Source organism: Stegostoma tigrinum, chromosome 17 (assembly GCF_030684315.1).
Source record: "Stegostoma tigrinum isolate sSteTig4 chromosome 17, sSteTig4.hap1, whole genome shotgun sequence".
Classification (NCBI taxonomy): Eukaryota; Metazoa; Chordata; class Chondrichthyes; order Orectolobiformes; family Stegostomatidae; genus Stegostoma; species Stegostoma tigrinum.
In genome coordinates, this window is record NC_081370.1 from 2,322,396 (window position 1) to 2,340,570 (window position 18,175).

The 18,175-nt window shown below is 43.5% G+C and overlaps 1 protein-coding gene across 3 annotated transcripts in view; it reads right to left on the reverse strand.

Annotated features, from left to right (window-relative positions):
* Positions 1 to 18,175, reverse strand: part of LOC125459410 (dual specificity protein phosphatase 8-like) — a 225,493-nt gene that overhangs the window by 38,105 nt on the left and 169,213 nt on the right. The window lies entirely within an intron of this gene.

Sequence of the window (18,175 nt, forward strand, 5' to 3'; positions counted from 1 at the left end):
GACCAGAATGTAAATATAGCTTTTGTGGCTAAAGGGATCAAGGGATATTGGGGGAGGCTGGGATTAGAGTATGAAGCTCAATGATTTTATAGCGTGGGAGAGCAAGCTTGAGGCGTTGAATGGCCTTCTCCTGTTCCTATCTTCTATGTTCCACTCAAGAGTACTGGCAATTGTGTTCGATAGGGAATGTAGGTAAGACAGGTCAAGATCAATCCTGCGCACCAGAGAAAGGCGATAACTGGTGCACACGGCTGTAGGGATTCAGATGTACTCAGGACAGAGGCAAGATGCCCTGATCAGCACAGGGGTTGTACAGCTGTCCCTGCCCCAGCTGCCCATCCCATACAGAAAGCACAACATACACTCTGGCATACTGCTCCTACAATGTAGTGGTAATATCCCTATCTCTGGGTCAAGAGGCCTGGGTTCAAGTTCCATCTGCTGCAGGGACGTGTCATAGCACATCTAAACAGAACGTCAAGAAGGTCTCTTTTTCAATTTCAAAAGAAGACTTTATTCATTAAAACAAAACACATACAAAGTCACTAAAGCAGTTTGGTTCTGTACAGGAATATAAGAGGAAAACAAACCAAACGTATCTCGTACTTGTGTAAGATTATACTTTTATATAATTGAGGCACCAGGAGGATACAATAACTGAACAGACCCCCATTTAACTTTGGCAGAAAGATTTCAGATGGTGATCTTTCCTCAGACAGTCTACATTCTGTAGTGAGAGTCCCTAAACTGTGATCAAGAGCAAGAACTTCAGGTAAATTTCTTCTTCTGACTGAGGGCTACGTATTACAACAGTCATGGCCTTCGACTTGATTTTCAGTTGCTTGTGCGAGGCAAGTTTGGTGTGAGCACATTTTGTAAACATCTCCCCTGGATGGTGAGTCAGAGGATGTGCTCTCTTTTCAAACCCAGGGCAAGGGCAGGAGGAATGAGGAGCCTACCTCCAAATACCGGTCCCTGGGGAGCTTACTAATGGGCTAGAGAGGGTCAAAGGCAACTTTCAAATTGCAAACCCAAACAGCCTGCTGGACATCCAGGAGATATATTGAAGGAGGCACCAGGTCATGTTGATGTTGAAGAATGCTTTGTTTGGCAGGTACAGTTATTCTGTCAAATTGACTGCCGTACCTGTTCATTGACTGTTTGGCCACCTCTCTGTGGTGCTGAGCTACCATCTCTGTGATCTCCTGCTCCCTCTATTCTGCAAGGTCGCGCCAAGTCCACTCTGCTGTTGACTGCCTTTGAGGATTGTACTCAGGAGTCAGTTCCTACCTCCTGATCGCACTTGGTACCACCAAATGGGCGCACCCAACTCGCTTCTGGTCTGATTAAGATAATCTGCATTTGACGATGGCGTTGCATTAGTGACTCAAACTCAGTGTTTTCACCAGGATCTGGAAATGACCTGGTGCCTGATTCTGGATAGAAAATTAAGCCCTTTATTTTGTTGCCCCCTCAGAGATTGGCTAACGCAACGCAAAATGGAGTTTTGGAATTCCTGTTGGTTCATAAGCCTCAGTACCAAACTGCATCGTGCGAATTGTTAAAAATCAAACTCCAGTGCTGGTTCAGAAATTAGTACAATCACTGTGGTCCCCTCATATGTGGTCCACTCACACAGAAACAACAGTTATTCCTTTCTTCCTTCCCCGAGCAGGAAAGTATTTTAACTTCGTATACCACCCAGGCACTGAGTGACAAATCTCTAAGTATACACAGTAATTACAGAATAACGGGCAAAATGAAAACTAGACCTCTACTTGCCTGGTTTGCAGTGACTGGGTTTATTTTAATAGTGTCTGTAAAGCACAAGCTGGGGGAAGAACACGATTCTATTACTTTCAATTGAAGCACTGGCTGAAATAATTAACCTCTGATAGGCCACTGGCATCGTGGAGAAAGCTTTAGATAAATCCCTTCAAACCTGCGGCAGAAATGACATGACTGCGTCAGAATGCATTGAGCAAGTTGAGTGTAAAATAATACGTAGATATTTCTGTTCAAAGTTATCAAGGTTTTTCTGGAATAACTAAGAAGGAACTTAGTTTGCATGGGTCAGGAGGTTTGGTAACTGGGACACACAGATTTCAGAAGGAATTGAGTGGAATTCTCTTTACACAGTTTCCTATTTGGAATTAACTGCCTAGCATAGTGGTGCAAACAGATTCAGGTGTAACTCACAGAAGGGACCGCTGTTGAAAAAGATTAATCGCCTAACTCCCCACAGCCTGTCCACATCTACAAACAGGATTATGACGGAATGCTCCCCACTTATCTGCATAAGCCTACCTCCAACAACACTCAGGAGGCTTGACACGAGCCAGGACAAAGCAGCTCACTTGACTGGCACCACATCTAGTACCTTCAACATTCAGTCTCTTCGTCTGCTAGATGCACTGCAGCAACTCAGCGAGCCTCCCTTGACAGCACCTTCGAAACCAATGGCCATGACTGCCTGGCAGAACAAGTACAACAGATGGATGGGAACGCCACCACTCTCAAGAGATAACAAGGTGTAGAGCTGGATGAACACAGCAGGCCAAGCAGCATCAGAGGGGCAGGAAGGCTGACGTTTTGGGTCTATATCCTCCGAAATGTCAGCTTTCCTGCTCCTCTGATGCTGCTTGGCCTGCTGAGTTCATCCAGCTCTGCATCTTGTTATCTCACATTCTCCAGCATCTGCAGTTCCTGCTATCTCTGAAACAATTTTTACAACCACTCACAAGTTCCCTTTGATCCACACTCCGTCCTGTGTGTGCAACTATATTACTGCTTCCTTTCTATGATGGGGCCCAAATTTAGGTGCACCCAAACCTCAAGGATTGTGTTGGTTCAAGAAGGCAGTCTGCCATCATCTTCGTAAGGCGTCTTAGGGATGGCAATAAATGCTAGATTAGCCTGTAATGACCACACTAGCCAGTGAACGACAAAAAATACATAAAATTTACAGGATTGCAAAGAAAGAACAAGGGAGTGGAACTAATTCGACTAACAGTGTTTTCAAAGAACTGGTAGAAGGCTCGATGGGTTGATTGCCTTCCTGTGCTGAACGATTGTATTACTTTTCCACTTATGACCCACCAAAAATAGCATAATGAAATCATTTTATCTGATGGCTCCATGGGTTTATTAAAGAAATAACTTACACAATCTCAGGATATGTCAAATTATTTTCTAAGCAATGATAAGTGTGAATGCAGTAATGTAAGAAACATGGTTAGCCAATTTGTGCACAGCAATATCTCACAAGCAGCAATGATACATAAAAAACAAATAATTTGTTCAGTGAGGTTTATTGAGAAATAATTATTGGCCTGCTCACTGACTAGAACTTCCCCGTTCATCTTTAAGTGATAACCGTGGGATCTTTGATGTCCATCTGAGAAAGCAAGACAACCCTTGCAGTTTAACATATTGTCTGGAAGATTAAACATTTGACAATACAGCACTTCCTCAGCACTACACTGAAACACCAACTAACACACTAAAGTTTCACAAGTGGGACTCAAAGACATGATGGTAATGTCACTGGAATAATCAGGCGAAATGCTGTGGAGTCACTGGTTCAAATCCTACCACTGTAGTTGATGGAATTTAAATCCAATTAATAAATTGGGAACATAAAGTTAGCCTCAGTACAGGCGATCACAGAAATGATTATTAGTTATTGTGTAAAAAACTATCTGATTCACTTACACCCTTCAAGGCAGGAAATCTGTTAACACTATCTGTGTCTGACCTGGATGTGACTTCAGCCTCTGCAATACTGTTGATACTGAACTGGAATGGATGAGTAAAGCTCTCAGATCAGGGGTATTTAGGGATTGGCAATATACTCTTGGCAGTGATGCCCAGTTCCCATCAAACATGAAAAAGAGAGCTGACAGTTCAATTTTAGAACACCAGGGCAGTAAAATACATGCTCGTTCATCTTCCTGATTCTATCGAGAATTTAACATTCAGTCCAATGTGCAGCATTTTATTAGGCCATAATTCTTTCTTAATAATTAATTCCGCTCTGTTTTACAAAACTGCAGTACACAACACAACAAACCCTTCAACAATTATTGTTATTATATAATTTTCCAGTTTATCTAACTCCATCCAGTGTATAGAAAACTAAGTCCTCAATTTATGGAACACAGTATTCTGTGCCGTTGTTGTAGGGAGAGGTGGGAAGGGTGAGAAAGCCATCCACTGTATTTTACGAGACCCTCTGCCTTAAAATATACTAGCAGAAAGGACTGCCTGTTAAATCCAGCCCTAACACTAAACTCAATCATTCTCAATGCATCAAATTTATTTTGTCTTTACACTGACTGGACAAGCTTCCTGGTGAGACACCAATGTGGAATAAGGCCTGTAGGATTGTGATATATGTGTCTTTTCACATTTTTGTACTTTTCATTGTGGACTGAAAGAGGAAAAGAACTATTTTAAAAATCAAGGACTGCTACAGCTTTTTAAAAGCAAATAACCCGGCGCTCACTGAAAAAAAAAACTGTTTACACAGCTGCTGCTTCAAGCTGGAACCAAGGGATATATACAAATGGAGATTCATCTTGCAACAAGTAGCTGATTGGTACTGATCAGTCACCGAAAACAAAGGCCTTGAGTCTGCCACAGACTGTGTGATTCGTACCCAGGCAGCAGAACAGTTTGTTGCTGCGAATAAGATGGGGAGGAGCTGTCAGATCTCCACAGGCTCAGAGCTGCCTCAGACATTGCAGTGAAAAGTATTTGAAACCTGAAGCAAAGCAGTTGTTTAGCTTTCAGAGATTGCTGAAAGACATGACTTCTAATTAATTAGCCGGAGAGTTTTACAAGGGTGAACCAATCGGCCTGTACCATCTGCAAACAAGTATAATTATCCAGAGAAGGAAGATGCAGAAGCAGTGTTCTGATCAGTACAAGAATCATCTTATCAAATCCAATGAACTGGGACCACTGATCTGATTTCCTTATCTTTCCCTTCATCCATAATACAATTTTTTTTTCCCTTGAGTCTGCTCTAGCAGTTGGAGGACCAGCACTTCATTTTCTGCTTGGGGATCCTGAAGCCTTCAGGACTCAATACATTGTTTAATAATTTTTGAGCTTGAACACCTTCTTCCATGTCCTTTACCACCCCCATGTCCCAGTTCCTGTCATGACAATTCATTTCAGCACAGCCAACCATTTTTACGTACCCAAAGTTAGTATTAGCACCAATTTAACTTTATATCTTCCCTGGCTTACTATAAGCAATCCTGTTGTCTATCCCCCCACCTCTCTCTCTCTCCCTCTCTCTTCTTTAAGAGGACACCAGTTGAAGGGAATGCCCTCCTAACTGAGGTCCCAGGATATGATGTCCTTCTTCTAGAAGTGGCAGAGCGCTTGCCAGTCCTGGCACAGCACCCCCTAGAGTCCCAAGATCTAGGAGCGACTCAGTGCATTAAACCTCTTTCCAATTACACTCATTGTACGGAAGCCCAGTGTTCTAAATCAATGCTCACTAAGTCACATTGTACTGAACTGCGCGGGATAGAACCCCTTCCCATTAAATGCTGCTCTATAGATGTTTTGAACTAAAAATAATGCCCAAACATTAAAAAAAAGTCACTATTTAACATGGTACCTGATTATCTGGGCTTTAATGTTCAGCTGACTAAATATAGTTGACCTATGAATGCCATTTCTACCCCGGAGACAGCAACACTCTTTAAGCGTCTAGCCATTTCTGCTTAAAATACAGGTTTTTGTTCGGTGGTTTTGTTGAATTGAATTGTTGAATGAAGAACTAAATGCCTGTGGTACCAATTAGTTATTTTTATCTGGAGTTCACACAAGCCCAAAGCCCAAATATAATCCTGCTGCATGTGTAATAATGTTTAGCAGATTAATTCACTGTTTATTAGGATTTGACTGTGACAATAAAATAAGGGGAAAACAGATGTAGAGAATATAACAGGCATCTTATCAAAGGGAGCAATCTAAAGGCACAAGGTTAAGATCTCTGGAATCTGGTTGAGGCCCTGGAGATTAATTACATACTGTCCTCATCTGGTTCCCTGCAAGTAAAACCCTCCTCTGGGCAGTCACTGGTCATTCCCATGAAAAGACGATTCAGCCTAGTCATTAAACATGCTATGAGATAATGTGCCTTTTGATTTAATCTTCTGGACACTACGCATAATCCCTCTTTGAGGAAATTTTCCGCAAATAGAAAGGGCTTACCTTTCACAAACCTCAGGAAGCTCCAAGGCGCTGAATGGACAAACCCTGAGATAGTTATGACGTGCAGTCTTCATTGTGATTGAGGAAATGTGGTAACAAATTGTGCACAACAAGCTGTCGCATGTGATTCTTTATTCATTCATGGGATGAGGACATCGCTGGCGAGACAGCATTTTATTGCCCATCCCTAATTGCCCAGAGGGCAGTTCAGAGACAACCACATTGCTGTGGGTCTGGAGTAACATGTAGGCCAGACCAGGTAAGGATGGCAGTTTCCTTCCTTAAAGCACATTAGTGAGCCAGATGGGTTTTTCCAACAATAGACAATGGATTAATGATCATCATTAGACTCTTAATTCCAGATATTTTATTGGATTCAAATTCCACCATCTGCCGTGGTGGGTATTGAACCTGTGTCCCAGAATGTTACCTGGGTCTCTGGATTAACACTGCAGCAGTAATACCACTAGATGGTCTGTTGCAGTGACGCATGTTTAAAGGGTTAAAAATAGTGGTCAGGGCAGTGAGAGAGCATAACTTCAAACAGACCCATAGGATTTAGTACCCACCTGAGAAGGCAGGCCAGGTCTATGTTTAACCCCAGACAAAAGTAACCCTCACGCAGTACTGTCTGGTCAGCCTGAATTTTATGCTGTCAACCATGGAGTGAGACTTGAAATCATAAACTTCTGACGCAGAGGGGCGAATGTCACTGAACAGAGTCACATCCTAAGGTCCTGAAGGGTGCAACACAATTAATGCTTTCTGTAGAGGCAGCTAACCAGGTTAATGAACAGTTCAATAGATATTGGTTACCCTTCTGGTACTTCAGCTGTTCTTTGTAACCTCAGATAACAAGCTTTATCTTTCCTGAATGAGATTAGGCAGTGCATGTGCATCTGGATAAGAGTCAGGCTTAAATGTGATGCCTTCCGAAACAGGAAAGCCCACACCAACTGGCAATGTCCACAGTCAACCACACTGCACAGCTCAAACCAGTGTTTTCAGAAGAGAAAGGATGAGCTTTGATCAGCAGTGCCACTCTCACTGCTGGCATCGCAGTGCTGAATATATTGCTTGAGTAGTCATTTCCACTTGCTCCCCCCCATCCCCCCTCACTCTCCCACACTTGGCATGTCCGTCATCCTTGTGCATCACTTTCCCACAGCAATCAGAAAACAAATAGGGCCCAGTTGGATATTTCGTCACTGATAGCAAACTGGCCTTATTCAACATTTCTAATACTTCTCCAACAGAGAAACAGAAATGTTCAAAGAAAATAAAAACTGACAGCTTTTAAAAGAAAGCATTCCACCACGATTTTACTCCCAAGTTTCTTGCAGCAATCTGTCTTTATTCCTGGAGACTCCTGACCAATCCTGCAGGGTTAGTTACCCTAGTCAGAAAGTCATGTGTCCAGAGACCTGATTGCATAGTCCAGCTTGACATCCCAATGCACCAGTGACAGAGCGCTGCACTGTCAAAGATGCTGGATTTCAAATGAGACATTAGATCAAAACCCTGTGTACATAAAAGATCCAATGAAACAACTTCAAAAAAAATCAGAGCATTCTGTGTTCTAGCCAATGTGTCTCCCTCAGTCATTATCAAAAACAGGTTTTCTGCTCTTACTGTTGTGTGTGAGACTAAATTGCCTCTTGCTTTTATATAGTCAAAAATACTTCATTCGTCTGAAAGCATTAAGCGATTATGAAAGGTGCCATGTAAATGCAGGCTCTGTTTGAAGCTAAAATGGAGAAGAAATAAAATCTCAATCTTACTACTGTTGCAAATTGACTCACAGAGTGCTTATAACCTTCGACTATGCGCAGCACAGTATTCGGTTACAAGAAAACCCACAGCTCAAGGAAGAAAATGTATCCTTGGCCAGTCAGTCCAAGGAACTGTAAGGGATAAATATTTATCCGTCTGTGGGTGCAACTCAGCATAGGATCAGATTAGCTTCTTCTCAAAAAGCCCTTCATGAAAGGCAGCACACACCTTTTTTTGTACAGCATCTAAAGGTTTTTTATTTCGAGTTATTCAAAGAATACATCATGAACAGCAGGTGTTTTGGAGGGTTTGCAACTACAGAAACAGTCTTCGTTCATAAGCAGAACCGTGTGTGTGTGTGTGTGTGTGTGTGTGTGTGTGTGTGTGTGTGTGAGTGTGTCTATTCATCTGTGTGTGCTTGTATCCATACGTGCGATGCTGTGTGCACATACGTGTACATCTCTTTGTCTGTGTGCTTGTGCATGTGTATGACTGTATGTGTGTGTGACGGTGTTTATGAAGGGTATGTCTGCCTGCATGCGTGTGTGTGACAATGTGCATGCCTGTGTATATATGACTGTATGTGAAATTAGATGTGAGTATGACTGGGTGCATGTGTGTGTGTGTGTGTGTGTGTGTGCGTGTGTGTATGTATGTGAATGACTGTATGTGTGTGGCTGTGTGTATGACTGTATGGCTGTGTGCTCAGATGGGGCTGTGTGTGTGTGTGTGTATTCAAATCCTTGCTCCAGCAACACTTCCTATTTACTTCACTCCATGCCCACGTTTACACAACTCCAGCAGCTCACTTGGTTGGCTGCACTGGCTCGTGATGATTTAGCCACGTCTCTTCGGAGGTCACCCACACCAAAGTATACTTGCCTGCACTGACTGGCCTACCCTCTGCTGATAAGCAACTGCACCCATGGTACTAACTGCTGACTGGTATATTCTTGATTTGGATTGTGTAGGATTGTACCACGGAAGGCGAAGAAAAAAATTTGCATTTATATGGCACAGTGCTTCCCAATCCACATGACCTTAGGACAGCCCACTACAGTCGATGATACACCTTTGAGTTGTAGTCATTGTTGTACTGTATCTATGACGGCAGCCTGTTTCTGCACAAGCAGATCCCTAAATATTAATGGGACACTGGAAATGCACTGATAACTCTTATTACAATAATAGGTTGAAGGAAACTATTGACCAGAACACTAGCAGGAACACCCTGGCTCTTTTTCAGCATGGTGGGGTTAATAGTATGACACCTTCAGCCTCTTGAAATCTATTTCTTTCTTCAATATTTTCAGTGGCTAGGCCTCCACAGCCCTCTCTGGCTGAGAACTGCACAGGTTCACCACCATCTGTGTGAAGACACCTCTCCTCATCTCAGTCCAAATATTGATGTGTCCTGCAACCTGGGACTGCGACCTGTTGTTCTGGATAGCCCTGCCAATCAAAATGCCATCAGTGTATCTAGTCTGTGCAGAACTGGCACTAGAGGGTATGACAGACTTTTCCCGGGGTGCGTGGGTGGGGGGGGAATGGAAACGATAGGGAAGGAGGGCATGGGAGGATAGTCTGTGTCTCTTCACTACAACCCATCCTGCCCCCCTGTGTTTTATATCCAACTCTGTTGGCTGGTGTGGCTTTAGCTTCACAAGAGAGAATGAGACGTGACGTGATTGAGATATATAAAATTGTGAGGGGCACAGGCAGGAACAACTTTTCCTTTTAATGGCGAGACCAATGATCAAAGGGCATAGATTTAGGGTAAAGCGTGGAGGAGATGTGAAGGAAAACATTTGTCACCCAGAGGCTGGTGGGGATCTGGAACTTGCTGCCTGTGTACTTACAAGGTGGTCGAAACAGAAACCCCCATAACATTTAAGAAGTATTTAGGAGTACACATGCCATGCCATGCCAAGACTATGGCCAAGTGCTGGAAAATAGAATAGTTAGGTGATTGTTTTCGACTGGCATGGATGTGATGGGCTGATGGGCCTTTTTCTGTAGATCTCTATGATTCTGTAACTCATGTGAAAGTCAGCACCTCTGACAACACTGTATTCCAGCAGTGCTACATAGACTGTTGGCCTGGTTAAGTACCCAAATTTCTGGATTGGAGCTTGAACCTGTAGTGTATACAGTTAACTATACAAAAAAATTCTAATTGACATGTTCAGAGGTATTACTTCATACCTCTGGTGCAGTTGGGACTTGAACCTAGACTTCCTGTCTCAGAGGTAGCAACACTACCACTGTACCACAACAGTCCTTAACAGCCTTTGCTCTAATAATAGATACTGAGCATGTGCCTAAGGACTTATGTCATAATAACATCAGCTTGCATGGCACTGGGACCCGAGTGTGAAGGTTTCCATGGATGTTGTCTCTTACCATCTCCTGGATATAGTTATGCTGTATAAGACTGTTTGATGTTGACTGACATGGGAGTGGACTATCCTCCATCAACATCTCAGACCTGATCTCCCTACAGAACCCACAAACGTTTGGATCAGTAGGACACAAGACATTACCTTGAACACAGGGTCTATTTAGTCAGGACATATTCAAAGTTGTGTGTCATTAGGAAGGGTCCATCTTCTCTGCTAAGTCAGGGTCCTCTAATAGACAATGCTTGAAAGGGTGAGAGAGCTCTGGCAGCAGAGGAAGAATTGGGGAGGGAGAGAAGGCCTTAGAAAGCAAATATCAGTGCTGCCCTTCTCTGCATTCCCCATCTCCGTCACAAAACGATATGGATTAGTGGTGAAGGTGAATGCAGCTCAGAGGAAAACAAGAAAAACCTGTTTGTAAAATTCCACCACAGAACTACCAGATTAAGCGCCAGATATCAATGATCTCCTCTGAAGTCGTCGACACTTCAAATGTCTGAGTGTTTCTCAGTTTTTGCATTTTAACAGCTGTGAGAAATTAACAGCGTAAAAATATGTTAGGCAGCCCCTACCCCACACCAAAACTATGAGGCAAATTTGGAGAAATAAATCCTTTCATTGTGAATGTTTGCAAACTGTAAAGAATACAAGAGAAAAACAAGTTACTGTGAAGCAAAATGGCAATCCACAGTGATTTATGGAGGTACGACAGCACTTTTGTGGCCTTCAATGACTATTATAAAAGTCCTGTTTCGAGAAACATTGGTTCCTCATCTTTATAATGTCAGTTCCTTCAAGCACATTGTGCACTGATCATAACACAGTGTAGAGCTGGAGGAACACTGCAGGCCAGGCAGCATCAGAGGAGCAGGAATGCTGACATCTCAGGTTGGGACCTCTCTCCAGGATTTGCAGTCCTTACTGTCTCTTGTGCACTGATCAAGCTGTTAATTCCATCATGGCAGTGCTTGCTGACATTGGCAACTATGCATGGGCACTCATTTGGGAACATGGGTGTGCATGGTTCCAAACACATCACGTCACCTTTACATATAACATCATGGTCAAATTCTGTACTGCACGTGCTCCGGGAAGCGCGTGTGATTCTGAACTGGGCTTCAGTGGTGAGGAGAGGGGATGTGGGACGATGCAGGAATCCCCTGAAATGAGAAGGAAAGAGGGCCCAGAAGCCAGAGGTGGGGAGGGGCTGGTGACAATGAGGGTCCATTGTTGGTGTCAGCAAACATAGCCATCATCGCACATCATTGACTGGGACCTCAAGGCACCTTACTTTGACTGTCTGCTGCTTTACCTCAGCTCCTAGTGTGAAAGGGATATTTGATGATTTGAACGACATTAATGAGAGATCCTGACTGATCTGCCTTTAATTCCAGAACTTGTCCTCTGATGGGGATGTAAAATATGGCACTGCAGTACTTTGAAGAATAGTCGGGGTGTTTTCCCTAGTGTCTTGGTTAATGCCTACTCCTTTACCAACATAACTAAAAGCCGACGATGCCATCATTGTCACACTCTTGCTTATGTGAGTTGCTAACCCAGATCGGCTGCTGTATCCATTACATTACAACAGTGACTCCACCTTGAAGAGAGTCCATTGGCCGTGAAGTGGTTTGGGACATCCTCAAATGGTGAAGTTGCTACATAAGCGCAGCATGATATCAAGCAACGTACAGGATTGACATAACTGCAAAGAGTCACAGAGGTTCACAGTGTGGAAGAATGCCCGACTTGTCCCTGCCACCCAGTTTTGGCTGACACAGGGAGCAGCTGACACAATCTCTTTGAAAAGCACAATTTGGGCAAAAGTCATTTTATTATCACAGAAAAATCCAGCAAGTTTGTTTAAAAACAAAATTGTCTGGATGCCTTGGAGACTGAGCTGTCAAATGTCTAGGATTGATTTGGAGCCTGCGGGAATTCACAGCTGATCTCATGGACAATTTGTGAATAATTACATTAAAATAACACTTGTGCCGATTTTCTTCGTTTCTTCGAATACTTTTATTTATTAATGACTAATAGGATGAGGGATTATTCAACTGGGAGTTGCAGGGGCTGGTGGATCCTGTGAATATACCTTCCAGAACATAGAAACAAGAGCTGCCAGATTCTTCAGGGACAAGTTAGTTATTTCTAACCACACCCTTTCTAGCTCAATTGATGCCCACTGTCTAGGAATAAATCTGGTGGAGATAAAAAATCAGAAACATTTAGAGTGGCGAGAATAGCGGGGAGGTGATGGCCCAATGGTATTGTAAATGGACTATTAATCCAGAGACTGAGGTAATGTTCTGGGGATCTGGGTTCAAAATCCCACCACAGCAACTGATGGAATTTCAACTCAGTAAAATATCTGGAATTAAGAATCCCATGATGACCATGAGTCCATTGTCAGGAAAAACCCATCTGGTTCACTAATGTCCTTTAGGGAAGAAAACTGCCATCCTTACCTGGTCTGATCTACATGTGACTCCAGACCCACAGCAATGTGGTTGACTCATAACTGCCCTCTGGGCAATTAGGGACGGGCAATAAATGCTGCCTGGCCAGCAATGTCCTCATCCCATGAATGAATAAAGCGACTGCAGTGACAAAAAAGCCCTGTGAAAGATTTGGGAAAAAGGAAAAGAATGACACTAGCAGGGACCTCAATATCATAGTGTGTTGTCACATTGACTTTTCATTTCATTTACCGAGGTTTATTACCTCCGGATTAGAAACTGCTCTCCCTGCTGCCGATAAGGTTTCTGTATTTGGAGATAATGTGCACAGTCTCTGCCCAGTGGGCTCCAGTCCACAGTGCAAATGTCCAACAATATATTCCTCGCTCAGTAAAGTGGTTGCGCTGGGATTATGCAGTGAAGCAGAAGGTGGTTTTAAATTTTCCCTTCAAATGGCATGGGGTAGGAGCTAGATGAGCTTCATTCTGCTCTGGGTTGCCGTCCACCTCTTTTGGCAGTGCTCGCTACTGGGGTCTAATACGATCTGTGAGTGAGTCTGTGATCCTAAATTATCTTCAGGATGCTTCAGGAATTGACTGAGAGCTGAGGGGTCGAACCAGGTTGCAAACATTATTGAAGGCCAATATAAGCTTCTCACTATCTTCTGAGCTTAAGAATTAAGTGATGAAAACACTTGCATTGGTGCACGCGGCACAAGTGTGTAATGCATGGGATTGTACGCACTCACTGCATCAGGGGACATGCGACACTGTGCATGTACTTGTCAGAACAGTGGGCATGAATGTACTCACTGGGATACTGGACATTATCATGTACTCACCAGGACACTGGGACGCTGGAGACTGTACTTAATGGGACATTGGCAGTGAACAAGAACTCACTGCAACACTATCCACTAATATTTGCTCACCAGAGCATCGAACATGAATAAACTTTCACTAGTACAGTGGACATGAACAGGTACTCAATGGACATAACAGGGGACCTGATAAACTCTTGCCTTTAATTTTCCTGCCTTGCCCTTTACAGCACCTCAACCTCAGGCATGCACTTTGACTTTTCTACCAGGAGAGGGCTACTTAATCACGAAACACCAATTCATCTTGGGTAAGGTGCTTGATGTTTATAGCTTTGAATGAATTCGCTACCTGTACACCATAATAGATCCCTTATGGAAGCTTTTGCAATCCACAGTGACTACAATTAGAACGTATAATTTGAGACATGTAATTCCAGTTGAAGAGGTAGCTTAATCTCTGAGGTCAAAGGGAATAAAGTGAGCAGGGTGGTTGGTTTGGGTAAACAGGTGACTCAGTGGGAAAAGTTAGTCAGATGAGAGTTCTCTTCACTGGTCTTTAAATAGTCATTGTCCTGCAGCAGGTTAATTGACATTGACCTGGCATTTATGGTCTTGTCCAACACCTTCTGAAGCTGATGGTCTCACAGGCGTGCACTTTCCAACTGAGGTGCCACTGCCTGTTGTTAGAAGAATGGAACTACGGGCTGACTTCTCCTCCCTTCATGGCGGTACAAAGGGTCAAGGGTCATCACTCTCATCAACTGTCAGCTTGGCCGAGGGACTTCTGCACAGACTAGGAAATCTAATCCAGGCCCTTCCTGGTCTGTATGGTCCAGTGCACCAACATGCAATGAACTGCTAAGCCACCCAAAGGTGAATAAAACCATGCCATCCCTGGTTATAGAACTGAATGACAGAGCTCAGAGGGGCATCAATGGGTAGTTTTGATGGTGCAGGCTCTTTGTAATGCTGCCCTGCTCTATCCCCATTTTATCCCCTCTCAGATACTGGCTCTTACTGAATACAGATCTCCCTGTTCTACAACCGAGCGTGAAGTGTTCAAACACTGGCAAGCACAGTGATGTCGGTCAGTCCGAGGAAATGCGCGACCTCTATCTCTGATCTTTCACTTTTCTTCGACAGCACTTACTCCCTCCCCTACAAAAGCTGCTAAAAGAATTAAAATTAAGCCAAAGACAGAAGATTGGGTTTTGCATACAAACATTATCTCCTCTTGGCTTAACAAATAAAGAAAACTCCTTGATTTGTATTTACCAATCCAGGCAACAGCGTGCGATAGAAGAGCCTGACTCTTTCATCAAATCTCCTCATTCAGTCCCGTGCATACCTCTGTGCCTGGAAGTCAACCCTGATTTGGAGTGATAATTATTTTGGATCTCAAATCAAAACTTGAGATTCCTCCAAAGGTTGATTCACTAGTATAGGTAGATCAATGTTGGGGGGTGGGGGGATGGGATTACATTTCCTCCCCCACTTCATCATGCTTTTGAATGCACATATTTCTCTAGGCTATGGCTTAATCCCAGAATTTCAGATGATGGCCATTCGGCATTTGTTGGGGATTCCCTGGTGCTCCTTAATAAGGACTCTGAAGGTAAAAGGTGTAATTTGCACAGCACCATTTTTTTTGCCCTTTGCTTTAAATGTCAACGCTGAAAATATAAGGTGTGAAACTGCACATCTGGAACACGAAGCACATGAGCCAAACTAGGCCTGGAAATCCCAAATGCATAACAAAAGAGGCCTTTCCAATTCCTCTCTGTTTTAATTTTCATAGCTGCAAATTAAATTGCTTCCCCCTTCCCCCCACACACACATACGCATGCCCTCCCCACACACAGTGTTTTGTCAGTACAGATGGAGCACTCCTCCACCACACACACACTGAATATTTATTGAGCAGGATGTGGTGCAGAAGTCCCGTCAGGATACCGCCAAATGGATTTCTCTCTGACTTGATGTCCAAAATAACCTGCCAATTCTCCGCCAGGCTCCCCTCACTGAAAGCTAGGTTTACAAAGGGAGATACTGCCCTTTTCGTGTGAACACCTAAAAATTCACCGCAGTGGATCATGTGGAGGAAAACTGGGTGCAGGAACACAAGGAATCCTGGCCAACTTTCAGCTTATTCCTTTACAAGAAAAGAAAATGGGTTGGGCTTCATGTGTATGTCCTTTATTCCACTTCGCCCGACACTTCCTTCCAGGAGTCCTAATAGACGATTTGTTATTACAATTTTTTTAAAAAATGGATGCACCCTGCAGCAAGGCGCAAGGTTTAGGGAGCTGGGAACAAAAGGAAGTGTTGCATTTATGAAGCACTTGTCGCAAATTTTCATGTGAAATATTTTACAGCCAACAAAGTGCTTTCAAAGTGACGTTGCCCTCAAGAGTAGCACAGGATGTGCGGCAGATCATTGATGTGCAGCAAATTCCTGAAACAACAATGTGATATTGACTACTTTGTTTGAAGGACTGATAGAGCAAAAATGTGTACATAACATCATGGGATCTTTCAGGAGCACCTGAGGCCTAGGTTTAACTTTCCATCCTGCGGAGAATAATTCTGCCTGATGCAACACCCCTTCCACACTGCAGGAGCACTTATCTTTGCACTCTCAAGGTTCACTTATTGCACTCGGGTCTCTGAATGAGACTTGACCCAAGAATATTCTGCCAGAGTCCAGAGGATGTGGTGCCACTTGGTTGCTCCTACTCCTAATCCAGGGACTCCTGTAGATATTATCTTAGAACAGACTCAGTCTTTGTTCTGAGGCCCCCTGTTGTCGAACATTTCCGCCAGCATTCGCTGTTTGTGCTTTTCTTTGAGAATGGCTTCTTGGCTGCGGCACAGGATGGCTGGTAGATTGACAACAGCACGCTGCAGCCATCGCAATTAAACAAAGGAGCTACGTCGGCTATAAATAAGGCCTGCTTCTTCTTTATCTGTGCCCAGCTTATTATACACTGCCAAGTACTGAGATGTAAACTGAATGTTGACAACAGGAAACGGCACGCTGCAACACGGCTATCTCTAGCAATTCAACTCTGAGAGTGCTCAGAATCCAGTCCTGTTGAATCATCACCTTTTCTGGATCAGCCAGTAGCGTTTCAAGGTATAAAATGGCATTCCCTAACTGAGAACACACCTGATGCCTGTAGACTACGGCGTTAGCATGCAGCATCATTCTGTCCCAGAGATCTCGTCTCCGACTCAGCAGTGAGCTTAAACAAACCAACACTGGTGGAGGCATGCTATCAACTCCCTGGGCAGTAAACTCTGGAATTCCCTGCAACCTTCTCCAAATTCCTTTGCTCCTTTAAAACCCTCTTTAATAATGACCTCTTTGGCCAAGCTTTAAGTCACTGGTAGGCCAGTTAGCTAAGACAGCGTTTAAGCATGTTTGCTCAGCCCTTGGAGTATTGGAATTGGGATGTCATATTGAGGTTGTACATGACAGCGGTGCGTCCTTTTCTGGAGTACTGCGTGCAGCTCTGGTCGCCCTGTGACAGGAAGGACATTACTAAACAGGAGAGGGGCTAGAAAAGACTTACCAGGATGTGGCCAGGAATGGAGGGCTTGAGGTATAAAAATAGACTGGAAAAGCTGGGATCTTTTTCCATAGGAGCGTAGGAGGTTGAAGGAGTGATCTGGTTGAAATTTATAAAATTATGAGGGTCATAGATAAGATGAACGAATGACAAGGATCTTTTCCCTAGGGTGGTGGAATTTAAAACTAGGGAGCATCGTTTTAAGGTGTTAGGAGGAAGTTTTATAAAGGATATGAAGGGTAACATTTTTGCACAGAGAAAGTCATGAATGCAGGTACAGGTACAATGTTGAAAAGACACTTAGATAAGTACATGAATAGGAAATGTTTGAAGAGATACAGACCAAGAGCAGGCTGTGGTACTAGTTTTGTTTGGGATTATGGTCAGCATGGACTGAAGGGTCTGTTTCCATGCTGTAATTCTGTCACCCTATAAGTCAGTTTTTCCAATGTGCTTGATGTCGAACACCATTTGCTAGTAGCCTTGGGATATATTTCCAAGTTAAAGGCATCAAATAAACGCAAGTGGTAGTTATTTGTTGGTGTCCCAAAAACCCTGATTTTTCTAGAGATAATGGGAACTGCAGATGCTGGACAATCCGAGATAACAAAGCTTGGAGCTGGATGAAGACAGCAGGCCCGAAACGTCAGCTTTTGTGCTCCTAAGATGCTACTTGGCCTGCTGTGTTCATCCAGCTCCACGCTTTGTTATCTCGGATTTTTCTAGTGTGCGTTTTGGTTCAGTACACTGGTTAGGCCACATACAATGCAAAGGTCATGCAAGATCTGGCTGTCACCAGCCCAAAAACATAAATGAACAGAATGATAAGAATTCATCTTTGGAGGGGATCAAAGGAGAGAGATAATCTTTCCTGCATCTTGGAGATAAAAAAAACTCCTCATAAATGGGGTCAGA